This window comes from Crocuta crocuta, unplaced genomic scaffold, assembly GCF_008692635.1.
Source record: "Crocuta crocuta isolate KB4526 unplaced genomic scaffold, BGI_CrCroc_1.0 scaffold306, whole genome shotgun sequence".
NCBI lineage: Eukaryota > Metazoa > Chordata > Mammalia > Carnivora > Hyaenidae > Crocuta > Crocuta crocuta.
Genome location: NW_027529630.1, coordinates 2,087,666 through 2,102,394, shown reverse-complemented (window position 1 = coordinate 2,102,394; position 14,729 = coordinate 2,087,666). Strand labels below are relative to the sequence as shown.

Sequence of the window (14,729 nt, the reverse complement as noted above, 5' to 3'; positions counted from 1 at the left end):
AAGTGCCCTCCTCCATGCCCATCCCCACCCCCCCCCCCCCCCCACCATGGCTGTTGGGAGATCTGGTGATCTCCTGTTTACTTCATGGTTTTCCGCTGGGCTCCTGAAAAGGACTCAAAACAATCAATAACCTCTCACATTTGCAAAGGAAGATGCCTCCAGCCTACCCCCCACTCCACTGCCAACTCTGAAAAATCCCACCTCCAGGCACAGTGCTGTGGGGTTAGACCCTACCAGGCTGGGCTCCATACCATCTCTGAGCGTGGAAACTGTGACCTCCTGACACAGAGGACAAGAAGATGGCTCAGAAAGGTGAAGTCAGTGCTAAAGATCACACAGCCAGTGGCAGTAAGGTTCACCCACTCTGAGACAAGGCTAGGTCCCAGTACTCTTAGTAGAAAAGGTTAACCGAGCTCTACTCCACACCAGGCACTGCTCTAATCAGTATACAATATTTCATCCTCTGACCACCCTGTGAGGTAGACAGATACTCTTCTTCTTCCCATTTTAAGGATGGGGAAAAGGAGACCCAGGAACTAATGTCTCCATCCTAAGACCCTGATGATCTACAGTATAGAGTCTCTGAGAGGTTGCCCAGACTCTGCACCCACACCTCCAGAGATAGGGTGTGCATCCCTGACAGGGCAGCCCCTGATCTGTGGGAAGGCTTTGCTAGAAGCCAGACAGGGGATGCCTTCTCCATGTCCAACTCCCTGAGACCCAGCTTACCGTGCCCCTTGCCACCAATTCCTATACCTCTGGTCCACTTCTTCTCCAGGAAGCCTTCCCAGATGGTGCCAGCTCCAACAACTCCCCTTCCTGGTGAGGGATTCCACTACAGATTACCTCTAAATCCCTGAAGTGGTCCTGAACAAGGCCTCCTCTGGGCCCCAGATCTCTGGGGCTTATTCTCCCCTCCCCATTCTCCCCACCGGCCTCAGTCCAGCTTAGCCAGGACATCTGTCTGGACCCTGTCTCAGTCTCCAGCCATCAAGGCGTGCTGGGTTTGAGTGCATATTCTTTGCATGTGGCAATGGAAGGGTGGGTGTCTATGTCTGTGGCATCCCTCCAGTCCCCATCCCTGGAGCCTTGCATGGTAGAGATTCGACCAGCGGAACTGCCCTGGCTACTGTTGTGCCCAGGGTCTATGCCTGCTGAGCAGACCCAAGCCTGAGGCCTGTTCAGCTTGCCTGATCCAGCCCCTGCTCACCCCTCTGCTCACGGTATTCCTTCCTCCCTCTGACACTCTCCCTTTGACTTGGGGTCAGGTCTTTCCCCAAACCTGTCAACAATAAGACACACTCAGAAAAGTAGGCCCCTTAGGGTTGAAGGGTGTGAATGACTCTCCATTGAGGGAGGGAGGAGCCTGGCTTTGCTCCATTCCCACCAGTTGCAGACTCTGTTTGGTGAGAAGACACTGGGCTCTGCCATAGAGTCCCCAGCCCTCAGATCATCTATTCTCAGTGATTTGAAGGCTTTTAGAACACCAGGGCAGCTTCCAGTGGGAGGGAAGACCAAACTCACCCTAGGATGGAGAGTTTGGGAGAGCATCAAGGACCAGAAGGGCCCCCCAAGAAAAAGCCCAGATGCCCAATCCTCCCATTGTACCCCAGGGCCATCTCAGCATTTCACAGATACGGCCTCATTTCCACCTCACACTCATAGCTCTACATCATAGGTGTCATCATCTCATTTTACAAATGAGGAAATCAAGTCAGAGAGGTGACTTGACTTGTCCAAAGTTATACAGCCACTGACTGACAGAGTGAAGACCCAAGTGTCTTTAGCCACCTCAAGCCTCAAGCTCAATCTTAGGACCCAAGCATCCAGAGTTCCTGCCCAGACTGACCAGCTAGCCATGGGCCACAGGGTCCCCGCTATACCTTCACTAGCTGTGTGACCTTGGGCCACCTAACTGCCCTGGGTTTCCACATCCTCTTCTATGGAATGGAAGGAATAAAGCCTCCCTCCCAGTACTGTGAAAGCAAACAGCTGGGAAGCAGGGTAGCTCTCTCTACACACACTGGGTCTTCAATGTGCCTGCTGGACAGGGAGTTTCCTTAGAGTAGAACCAGGCCAGGCTCGGCCCTGGGCTGCACAGTCACCCTCCCCCCTCTGCTGCCTGGGCCTGGCAAGGCCAGGCCCACTGGTGAGGGTCATGGGCAGCGAGGCCTCCTGAGGGAGGCAGGGTTGATGCTGGGCCTGATGAGTCCAGAGGGCTGGGGTAACTCACACAGGGAGGCTGACGCTGCAACACCGGCCTCTCCCAGCCTCCTCCCTGCTTGAAAGCACAGTGCGTTGTCACTCAGCTGTCAGGTAGAGGCATAGAAAATAAGGCCAGCTCCCTGTCACTGCATGGAGTGCCCTTCTGCACGTGCCCAGACACGGGTGTGAGTGTATGTGGGGGTGGGGGAGCCAGGGGAAGCAAGAGACAGGCAATGCAGCTGTCAACCAGATCAGCGGGCCCACCTGTTCTGGGCGGGACAGCCCCGTAGGCCTCGCCTCCCCCAGAGCCTGTCACCTCTCAACAGCTCCATCCCCAAACCGTCACTATATGGAGTACTGAAGTGGGAGGGGGGAGGGGGCTTAAAAAATACAGCAGGAAGACAGGGGGGCCTCTCCTACTAGTAAGACTAGTAAAAGCTAGTCTTAAGCTTAAAACCCTGTATATACAGCATGAAGACAGAGACACACGCACACAGAAGAAGCTGTAAAGGCCTGACACACCGCAAAGAAAGGAAAAAGAAATGCAGTCAAGCCACCTAGCTGAGAACCGGGGCCTTCAGCCCAGAGATGTGAGGTGGTGGGGAGAAACACACACACCACAGCATGGGGGGTGGAGACAGAACCACAGCCCCCAGTGGAGCCCAGAAGAGCAGGACAATCGGAATCCAGGCCCAGAGAAACACACAAAGGCATGGAAAAAGCCTCTGGGAGCCTCTCCCTCCCTGTCGGCCAGAGGAGAAGAGCACTGAGCCAGGAATGGGGACACCACAGCATGACACCTCCAAGGCCCAGCAGGTCCAGTGGCAGGGAGAGAATGGCAAGGAGGGGAGCAAAACTGGCTGCCCCCAACGTCCCATCCCCCAGCACATATACACCTGGAGACTGCAGCAGGCCTGCAGGAGAGAGGCTGGTAAAACCTTCCCTTTCTGAGCCTATGAACCCAGGATACCTCTGGAGACAGTCTCTGCCTATAGGCTGACCCCTATCACGCACTAAGTGCCACTAGGCCTTGCCAAGGCTGGATCTCAGGGTACAGGCCTCCCACCCCAGTTGAGCTTGCCAGCCCTTCTGCCATTCCAAGCTTGCATTCTGGTGGCACCAAACCTCAGCGCTCTGCCAACCACACCACCCCTGCTGTGGTTCCTCATACCTTCAATCTCCCTGCCCCCATCACTAATCTCTGAGCCCCCAGGCCCGAGGCCACGCAGCTGGTGTGCCTGATCCGAGTTCCCAATCCTGCGCTCTCAGTAGGACCCAAGTCTCCCTCAGGCCCAGGTCCGCTGAGTTCTAGGTTTTGACCCAGGTCCCTGGCTGTCTCTTCCCCTCCGCGTACCTGGGCCTCCCCAGGCTCCTCAGCGTCAGCACCGCTGCTCCCGGCGGTCTCCCCGGAGGCGGTGGCCGCGCCCAGATCGCGCATATCTTCCAGCGCGATGGTGAACTGGGCCAGGGTCTTCACCATCTGAAGCATGCGGCCGGGCCGCCGCCAGGGCGGAGATGCTGGGGCGGCGGGGGACGGCGGGCCCCCTATATCCCACCGTCTCTCCCTCTGGGGGCTCAGCCCGGCCGCAGCGGCGTTCGCGGTGTCAGTTCCAGCGTAGATCTGAGAGCGAAGGCTCGGGCGGCGGCGCTGTTGCTTCCTCCGCTTAGCGCTCAGCGAGTGAGCCCAGCGAGCCTGGCGCTCCCGGCGCCGCTGCCGNGCCCAGTCTCCCCCAACACACAGGCGGCAGCCAGGACTCGCCCCCGCCGCTCCCCCACACAGTTGCCTCCCCTGGAGGACCCATCCCCCTCTGAGGACGTAAGTCGGCGCACACCAGTCGACAAAGGCAAGTACACTGAGACATGCACCTTTTGTCCACACCTGTACCCAAGTAGGCACACACAGGGTGTGTGCACGGATCTACACAGAAGAAGCCCATATACATAGAAACTTGCCCTCCGGCCTTGATGTGTATACATGTTTGGGTGAAGGCCAAGTGCACACATAGTAGTCCCTGACACACATTAACCCGACTCAGTGCTGCACGGTGGCATGTGGTTCGTCTTCACACAACTGTAATCCGGTACTAACAGGCACACATATTTAGGGACGCATCTCTGCAAGTTGACATTGTTGTCCCAACCAGGGGTAAAGCATTAGGGCCTGATAGAGGAGAGAGCAGACTCTGAGTCGTACCTATGCCCACCCCACCCAGCTGACCTGAATCCTGTACTTGAGAGAATCCTAGAGAATTCCAGTCCTATCCCTCTCCACCTCAACCCCCATCATGAGGAGGTGCTCAGGCATTTACAACCCCCACCACATCACCAGATGATGCTTCAGAATGTTTCCAAGCATGATCCCCAGGATCTGTTCCTCAAACTGAAGGTGATGTCAGAACACATCCCAGACTCACTTAATCAGGGAGCGGCAGGGTGAACTTTGTTTTGTACCAGCTCCCGCCTACTGAGGGGCTCTGATGCACCCTGCAGCTGACTGGGGATCCCTCTGCTGTGTCTGAGCGCTGGCTGACTTTATTCTTCTTCAATGTATGTGGGCCCCCACGCTCAACAAACTCCTGATGCCCTCCCCCAAACCTGCTTTCCCCTGGGTTTTCTGCACAGTGGATATCTTCTGACCCTACTGCCCAAGGCGGTCCTCTCTATCTCTCTCTCGCCTTGCTTGATATGCCCCATTTCTGTTTTAACTCCTAGAAACAGACTAGGCTCTCTCCTGACTCAAGGGCCATGCCTCTTCCCTCTTCTAGGAATGCTTCTGCTTTTCCTTTAAGATTAATCTTAGTGTAACTGTCCCCTCCTCAGGGAAGCCCTCCCTGATCCTCAGATTAGGGCAGGTGCACCTGCTCTGTGCTCTCAAAGATTCTCAGTTTTTCTTAACCAGGTATCACAGTTCGTAATTACACATATGAGCAATTGCTAGACTGACCGCCATCTCCTCCCAGGAGACTGCAGCCTCCCTTAGGGCAGGGTCCGTGTTCCTTTTGTAAACCACAGCACTCTGCACATAGATGCTGGCTAATAAACAAAACTTCAGTAACTCTTCTCACACACTGAGCAGTCATCACAGGGAGGCAAGCCTTGCAATTCCCTGCTGCGAACCTCCCCTGGCAGTCCCATGGCACAGGAGCAACCCTTCTTGCTGGCCCTTGCAGCCTCCTATGCCACTTGGCCCCCTGACACCTTCCCCTGTTCAGCCCTCCACCAGTAGAATCTGCACCCCACAGCCCCGTCCAAGGGAATTATTCCTCATCCTCTCCTAAGAGGGCGGGACAGAGACCCAGCAGCACTGGCCTCCTCAGGGAGTCCAAAATGTCCAAAACTAAAATTTTAACTCCCCAACAGACAATCCCAAATAAGTCAACAATGAAAACAGGAACAGAGAATTCCAAGAGAGAAAGAAAACAGGTGTGAACCCCCACCTGGCAGGGGCTCCCAGAGCAGTGAGGCTACATTAGGGGGCAGAGCCTTACACCTGAGGAGGGCTTGCTAAGTTTGTGCTTCCTCAACAATTGGCAAACCCACCTGTCTCTCCTGTGTCCTATGAGGGCCTGGCCCAGAGTAACCCCTGAGCCAGCTTGTTGAATTGAAAGAATGAATGAAAGCATGAGTGTGTGTGCTCTGCACCTTGCTGGTCCCTCTATGGCAATGACTCTCAAAGTGCAGGCCCTGTGTACCTCCTGGGAATGTGTTAGAAATGCACATTCTCAACTCCTCCCTGCCCCCCAAACTACCCCATTGACCTGACTTGAAACTCTGGATGGGGCCCAGCAATCTGTACACTGGCAGCACAGAACCTTCAAGTCCTAAAGCCTGCCTGGCCACCACATACCATCCCAGGGTGCATGTCCTGGCCGAGCCCATTCTGCCCCTAGGAGGCAGAACAGGGGTCCTCCCAGAGGGCACCAAGCCCTCCTCTGCCTCTAGTTTGAACCAAGAATTCCAGTGAGTCCATCTGCCTCTTACCCTCTCAATAGGATGGATTATGGACTTCCCTGGGCATGGGGCCTACACGTTTCCTCTTCCTCTCAGGGCTGTGCATATGGGGAAGGCTCTGGAATAGTTAGACTAGATGACTGAATGATGATGTGAGCACAGAAGATAGACACACCCGTGGACACATCTAAACAGCCAGGTCCCAAAGACAAGCCCACACTAGTAAGAGGCTGTGGTTTGAGTGCCCACCTCTGGCCCACTGCTTGATCACCTTAGCTAGTTAACTCACAACTGGCTTTCTCTCAGAGCCAATCTGAGCCTCTCTCCAGCTAAATGACTTAGGGCCTCCTTTCCTCTGAGCAGCTGGGAGGCAGTGCATAGCTTGTTAGTAAGGTGCATCTATTCCCTTACTCACTTCAGCAGGACCACTCCCTGAACAGATAAATCCACTCTGGCTGGCATCCAGGAGCTCCCAGACAATACATAGGATTCAGCAGAGGTAGTCACCCCTCCCTGAGGGATAGGGGGTACTCAGGGAAGGCTTCCTGGAGGAGGCAGGGTTTGAACAATCTTTGGAGGTCAAGAAATCCAGAGGCATATGGGTGCCCAGATGGTAGAGTTCACTGGAGGCTGCTGCCCTGGAGAAGGGGGCTGGGCTTGGTGCTAAGGTACTGCTTGCTGCCGCTTCATTAAAGATGGCTAATTACATCCAAGCCTGTTGCCATGGCAACAGGGGAGCTAGCAGGATGGGGAAAGGAAGCTGAGAGAAGGAACAGGAGCATACAGTTGATGAACCAGGGTTTCCAGGCATCACCTCTACAAAGGCATGGGCATTGGAGCCCCTCAGAGTGAGGTCAGCTGGGAAGGGGGCTGGGGGCACCATGTATGTCGGGGGCACCATGTATGTCGGGAGCACCCCTGAGCAGGTCTGGTTCTCTTACTGTTCCACTGAACTCCCCTTTTAAGTACTGATGTCTCTTTTCCTTTCGGGTATCTACGGTTGTTTGGAGTGGGTCTGGCTTATAACAACTATTATAGTTTTTATGAGGTGGTTGGTAGGGCCCTCCTCTCCATATGGCACACCCCACCACACATATACCACCTCTTCCCACCAAAAAGCTCCTATCCTCCTTAGTCAGGGGAAGGCAAGAGGCATGAAGGGGCAAAAGGGCTCTGCTCCACAAGGCCACCAACCCACTCTAGGATAAGCAGGTTGAGCATCCCAGTTGGGTGGCACCACCCTTCTACTAGTCCTAGGGAACACCTAACCCTCCCTACCTCCACCCAGTAAGCTGATACTTTCCCATCTCTAAAAGAAATCCAATACCTTGTTTACCTGCCTCTAGACACACCTCCCACTATGAGCTCCACCAAGACCTCCTATAAGATGTCTTGCCCACTAGAGGCCACTTAGTCCTCCTGCAACTAGTGATGGACCAACTGGGGGCCAGTGATGAGAAAGGACACATGGATGGACAAATGGATGGGTAATGAGTAATGGCTGACTAAACGAAACGATGGGATGATGATAGGTGAATAACTAAATGGAGGGGTGAATAGAACGATGAATCAATAACAAATGAACACATGAATGGGTGCACAGACACATGGTTCAACAGATAAGTAAAATTAACTGTTTATTTTATTCATTTGTTGATCAGTTCAGCAAATATTTATTGAGTACCTACCAGGTACCAAGCACTATGCTGGGAGTTAATTTTTTTTGAAGTAAGTTTATTTATTTTGAGAGAGAGAGAAAGCATGAGTGGGGGTGGGGCAGAGAGAGAGAGAATCCAAGAATCCCAAGCAGACTCTGCACTATCAGCACAGAGCCCAGTGTGGGGCTCAAACTCATGAACCACAAGATCATGACCTGAGCCAAAGTCAGATGCTTAACCAACTGAGCCACCTAGGCGCTCCTATGCTGGGGATTTAAAGGTAAGAAAAGAGGTCTATGCCCTGCTGGGCACCACAGTCTAAGTGGGAAGACAGGAATTGAAAAAGGAATGACAAATGCAGTGCAGGTTCTGGGGCAGTGGGTCTCATCAGGCTTTTGTGGGATAGAGAGGGGTCTACAGCTTTTCATATCTGCACAGCTATATGTAAGTATTTGCCAAAGAGGGTTTGGACCCCAGAGTTGCCCAAGCCAGATTGGGAACACCATAATCTTAGAATCCTCACCATCACTAATGCTGTTTGAACACTTTTTAACGTTTTTTATTATTTATTTTTGAGAGACAGAGAGAGACAGAGCATGAGCAGGGAAGGGGCAGAGAGAGGGAGACACAGAATCTGAAGCAGGCTCCAGGCTCTGAGCTGTCAGCACAGAGCCTGATGCGGGGCTCGAACCCACGGATGGCAAGATCATGACCTGAGCCGAAGTCAGAGACTTAACTGACTGAGCCACCCAGGCGCCCCTGAACATTTTTCAGGTGTCAAGCACCCCACTATTGCTTTCTAAGCCCTGGCTCCTTTAATCCCCACAGTAGCCCTCCATCAAAGGTTGTTACTCCTCTATTTTACAAACAAGGAAATTGAGGCTAAGGGTGGTCACCTGACTGATAAGGGGTCCAGCTGAGGTGACTGCCTCCAGGCCCCATGCTCTTAAACCCACCCCCTCCTCTGTAAGGAGAGCCCCTCTCCACCTCCCCTTAGCCTCATGCACACAGCTCGGCCTCCTCCCCCCTCCCCACCCTGGTGCACTAGTTGACTGCATTGCCTTTCTCCAGCCTCATTTGTACTGAGTTGATGACATAAACAGGTTCTCCTCACACACGATGGTTTTGGTGGAAAACAAAGTGCCATCAACAGGCAATGCTGGGATCGAGGAGGATGCTCTTCTCTGGGAACCAAGCCCTGGCTAATGGCCCAGATGGACTGTCTACAGTTCCTGACCCCACCAACATCCACCGTTATGGAACTGTATGTTCCCAACCTAACGGGCTATTCATTTCACTGATGGTGCTGCCCTCCTCAGGTCCTGAGGTTCATCAATGGGACTGAAGTTCCAAAAGAGGGACTTCTTGGCAAAGAAATTAAGAGGGCAGACTCTGAAGCCAGACTGCTTGGCCTCACATCCTGGCTCTACCACTTACTAGTGATGTAACCTTGAACAAGCCACTTCTCCTCTTGGGGCACCAATCTCTCCATCTGTTCTTGTCTGAGACCCCTTCCCTCTTCTTCTTGTCATTTGTCCCTCACCCCTGCCTTCCCAGGTCATGGCGTTTCCCCTGTAGATACTCTTTTCCGGAAAGAGGAGCCTCTCAAGGCTCCACTGAGTTCCCAGGCCTCATAGACAACTTCAAGGGCAGTGTCCAAACCACAGGGCTCCCTTGGGACTGGCTGCTCATGGTGGGGCCCAGAATTCTGGGGAATGTGCTAGGGAATGGGAAGGAGAGATCAAGGACCCAAGAAGCCTCAGGTCCTTCCTGCCACAGGAAAGCCACTGCCCTGCTTAGATGGAACTATGAGTGACACGATGTGTGTCTCATCTGTGTGGGCTCACCCACATGTCTGTGTATACTCTTGTCAGTGGTCTTCTGTGACCATGTGACTGCACAGCCCATCAGTCGGTAACAGTCCATTTGGTTTCGTGGCAGAAATGAAAAGTGAAGGCCACTTCAATGATAATCAAAAATAGCTATAGCTAGGGTGCCTGAGTGGCTCAGTTGGTTAAGTGTCTGACTCTTTTTTCAGCTCAGGTCATGATCTCTTTGTTCATAAGATTGAGTCCCATGTCAGGCTCCATGCTAATAGTTCAGAGCCTGCTTGTGATTCTCTCTCCCTCTCTGCTCCTTCCACGCTCATACATGTGCTCATGCTGTCTCTCTCAAAATAAATAAACTTCAGGGGAAAAAAAAGCTATCGCTGTTGTTTCCTGAGCACTAAATATGTGCCAGGCATGGGCTAAGACTTTACATCACTATCTCACTTCATCCTCTTAACCACCCCAGGAAGATGTGGCAGATTGCATTCTTCAAAGATAGCTATTGCAATATTTTCCATGCCACATGCTCTTCTTGTAGTGTGGTACTGACACTCTTCCACAGAGTGATGAGGTTTATGTCTCCTCCCCCTTGAAACTGGGTGACCTTTGTGACTGCCTCGATTAACAGAATACAGCAGAAAGGATAGTATGTGACATCCCCAGCTAAGCCATAAAAATGCCATGTACTTCCATCTTGCTCTCTTGGGTCACTCATTCCTGAAACCCGGCTGCCACGTTGTGTGGAAGCCCAGGTCACATGCAGAGGCCGTGTGTATGGTATTCTAGTTGACCACCCAGATGAGGTCCCACTCAAATGCCACCACGATTGCCAGACCTATGAATGGGGATGCCTTCAAGGTGATTCCAGCACAGTCACTATTTGCCTGCAACTGCATGAAAGACAGAACTACCTAGCTGGGGAAACTGAGGCTCAGAAGGTAATGAAGCAATGGTCATACAGCCAGTAAGTGGCATAGCTGGGGTAAGAACCCAAGGTTCTTAATGTCCTACAGAAAGAAGGGAAGGAAGGGGATAATTTCTGCACAGACCTAGATTTTATCTACTGGCCCAGAGGAATCCAGCTGGGACCCCAACCTCATCAGCACTAGAAAATCTCACCACTCCTTCTAGAAACTCACCCTGATAGCTGACAGGAGGTTCAAGGTGGCAGCTCTCACTCCCTGTGCTGGGGCTCAGGCCCAATTTCTGGCTGATGAACCATACTGGCCACCTCTCAATCCAAAGAAACACCTCCACCCACTGTACTCCTGAGCCCCTCCTGGGCCTCCGGGAATGACGTGCACTCCCCATACCCTTGGTGGGGTCTTAATTTTACTACCAGCTCCTGTTTGGTGAGGTGCTGTTTCTCATGTATTATCTCATTTCATCCTCACACCAATCCTCTAAGTTATGTATAATAACCATCCATCTTACAAAGGAGTAAACAAAGGCTCCAAGAACTGAGGCAACGCACCTGAGGTCAAGAAGTTGGACATGGCCCATCAACAGATGANTAAAAAAAAAAAAAAAAGTAAAGAGTATAACTAGCCTATGCTCCAGCAATTGCACTACTGGATGTTTACCCAAAGAATACAAAAATGCTAATACAAAGCTTTACATGCAGCCCAATGTTTATAGCAGCATTATCAACAATAGCCAAATTATGGAAACAGCTCAAGTGCCCATCAAGTGATGAATGATTAAGAAGATGTGGTGCATATATCTATTTATCTACTTCTCTATCTACCTACCTACCTACCTAGTTATTTATCTATCTTGGAATATTACTCAGCCACAAAAAGAATAAAATCCTGTCATTTGCAATAACATGGACAGAGCTAGAGAATATTATGCAAGGGAAAGAAGTCAGAGAAAGACAAATACTGTATGATTTCACTCACATGTAGAATTTAAAAAAATAAGCAAAGGTGAAAAAGAGAGTGACAGAGGCAAGCCAAGAAACAGACTCTTAACTATAGAGAACAAACTGAAGGTTATCAGGGGGTGGAGGGGGGCATGGGCTAAATAGGTGATGGGGAATAAGGATCTCACACATTGTGATGAGCACTGAGTGTTGTACAGAAGTGTTGAATTAGTAAATTGTACATCTGAAACCAAAAAAAAAAAAAAGTTGGATTGGCAATAATAGGAGACATGGAAATAGGAGGAAGGTTTCTCTGTGTCCCCCGCCCATCCCCCACTATAAGGCCCATAAAGGCAGAGGCCAGGTCTCTCTGTGTTCATACTTGTGTCCCTGACATACACTAGGTACAGAATCCATATGTGTCAAGTGACTGACTTGCTCTGTGACTTAGCAGAGTTGCTCCCCAGTCTGGGATCCTTTCCCCCTCTGTAAATAAATGAGGCAGGAAGGAGGGTTCAGGTGGATTCTAAATTCCTCACCACACTCCCTGAAGGAGGTGATAAGTGAGGTCACGCCAGAGACAGCCAATGGACAGCCTGACCACCTTCCTAGATTTCAGGTGCCAGATTCAGCCTTCTGGCCTTAGTGAGAAAGCTGGGGCTCCAGAACTGCACTTTTGCCAGACGCCCATAGATGGCAGCAGAGGCCTGCATGGCAGGGGCTTCAGTGCGTGTGGTTTGAATTTAACTGGTTTTTTTCATGTGGGTTTTTCCCCTTTATTCTTGTCTGCCCTCCCCCTTCTCCACTTAATTTCAAGAAGATACAGCTGGACCTTCCAGCTTGGGAAGGAAGAGTTTCTTAACATCAAGGATAATGACCGGAAGCAGGAGGTGGGGGCAGGGGGTAAGTGGATAGACAGACTGCCACAGATGTGAAAAACACCTCCTGACCAGCTAAGAAATTCTCAATTTACTCATCTTCAGGGCCCAAGATGCTGACTGTCATTTCCACCTTTCAGGTAGAGAAACTGAAACCCAGATCTTCTGGGACCCACATCTGAGTCTGAGACCGGAGGTTGGCCCACCCTTGGGGGGGGGCGGGCAGGGATACCATTGGGAACCTATGAAGCCTTAGAGTAGGATTTGTTAAATCTGGCAAACCTAGCTCCCAGAAATGCACCCACCCACCCTGCGCACCCTTCTGCCCGCCAGAGTGGTCTGGCCTGTGTTCCCATTCGTAGCTCAGAACCTGTGTATGTGTTACCTCCCAGAGCCCTTCCCTCCTAGCTCGAGAAATTATTTCACTCAAAATGTCTAAACCTTGCTCAGCATAGAACACTGCACAGGGATTTAGGCCCCTGTGGTCTGGGCCCAGGGCTGCCACTTTCTAGCCATTGCAAACATTCTTTCCCTTCAACCTCAGTTTCCCCACTTGGAAAATAGGAGTGAACACCTGATGCACAGTAGGTGCTCTGCAAAGGGGGGCTCCCTTCCCTCACCTCCACCCAGTTCTCTAGCATGCAGGGAGGCTGGGGTAAGGGATCGTGGGAAAGGAAGTTATCCAGTGTCTGTTTCCAGACCCTCCCGCTGGCTCCCTCCCTCCCTTGAACCCAGGCACAAGCTGAGGGGGGAGGTGGGCTCCATTTGCGTGTGTCTTCAGGGTGGGATGGGGTGTCCAGCCTCTAGAGCGGAAGATGACTCACTGGGCTGTGGGCCAGGCACCCTGGGAAAGGCCAGGCCAGCCTCAGGCCAGAGCCCCAGGGAGCTGAGAGGCAGGGAGGAGGGGGCAGGGCCTGCCTGAGTTGTAGATACAATCCTGGGGGCTCTCAAAGCCCAGCAGACAAAAGAGGCAATCTTCCCCACTTGCAACGGTGCTAGAAATTATACTCAGACCACTAATGGCCCAGCCTGGGAAGCTTGAGGTGTTAATCAGCTCCTACCAACCTACTAATCTGATCTCTGTTCTAGATGTGGATGGTGCTGAAACAAAGGCAGAAGTGCTTCCTGCCCTTTGGAACTTGCAGACTTCAGTACCCATGCCTAGAACAGAGTCTGGCCCACAGTAAGTGTCTAGTACATATTTGTGAATCAGTGAATGAATGAAAGTAAGTTTCTGTGTAATGAATGTGAACAGCAACAGAAGTCCCATGTTCAAGCCTTCCTTGAAGGAAAAAGTCAGAAAAGGAACCATTCCTTCTCATTTTACATATAGACACTGTGACTCAGAGAGGAAAGTATCCTGAGACCCCCCAGGGCAGCAGGCAGTCAGCTGAGGCTAGAACTGAGCCCTTGGGGCTCTTCCACTAAATCTTGTCCAAAGGGGCCTAACTCACTGAGAGGCATTGAGGCCCCAACCTCCCTTGCCCCTACCCTATTCCAAGACTCAGGGGACACTCCAGGAGAGGAGTAAGTTCCATCCATCAGTCAGTCACTCTGGCCCTAAAATACACCTCATATACCCTGACCCAACCTAGAGCCCAGGGAAGCTCCTCTCATCATACTAGACAAGCCTAGGGTGGTCAACATGTCCAGGCACAGTGAACATGCTCTGTTCAACAATCCCTCCGCCCCAGCATCCAAGGGGCTATCACTACGTCTGGGCCATGCTGGTAGAAGTGGTCTCTAGCTTGGGCTGACCAGTGGCTTCCAAGCCTTGCTGCTCTGTATCAGCAACTAGTGACCAGTCCTAATGCCTGGGCAGCCACAGTCACCCATGTGTGCGTGTGTATATGCATGCACGCGCAACAGGATTCACAGCTGAAAGTCAGCCTGAGACAGGTCTACCTAGGCTCCCCTGTCCCAAGCCCCCAGGACCAGGACTAACAGTCCCAGGAAGCTGTCCTCATATCCCAAATCTTGTGACTCCCCTCCTGCTCTGAGCACCTCGTGATTCTGGAGTTGCAGCCTTGCTCTCCTGATACAGACAATAAGTGACATCCATCGTCTGGCACTTTACAGTTTAAAAAATGCTTGCAGGGCCTAATCTCTTCAGATCCTCACAGCAACTGGGGTAGGGGGGTGGGGATCAAGGCTCAGTGAGTCATAACTTGCTTGGGTTCTTGAGGTGGCAAGGCTGGGGCTCAGATCCTCCCCTCTGCCATTAACCTACTGTGTCTGAGGACAGGAAGAGAGCAACAGCATACAAGTAGAAGTAAATCTATCTGGAGGGGTTCCTTCTGGCTGTCTACAGGTATTTATTTTAATCTGCAGCTAGGCCTCCTGG

At 51.9% G+C, this 14,729-nt stretch overlaps 1 protein-coding gene across 1 annotated transcript in view; it reads right to left on the bottom strand.

The window, feature by feature from the left end:
- The window catches only part of ARHGEF17 (Rho guanine nucleotide exchange factor 17), a 55,852-nt gene that overhangs the window by 19,496 nt on the left and 21,627 nt on the right, over positions 1–14,729 (bottom strand). The window lies entirely within an intron of this gene.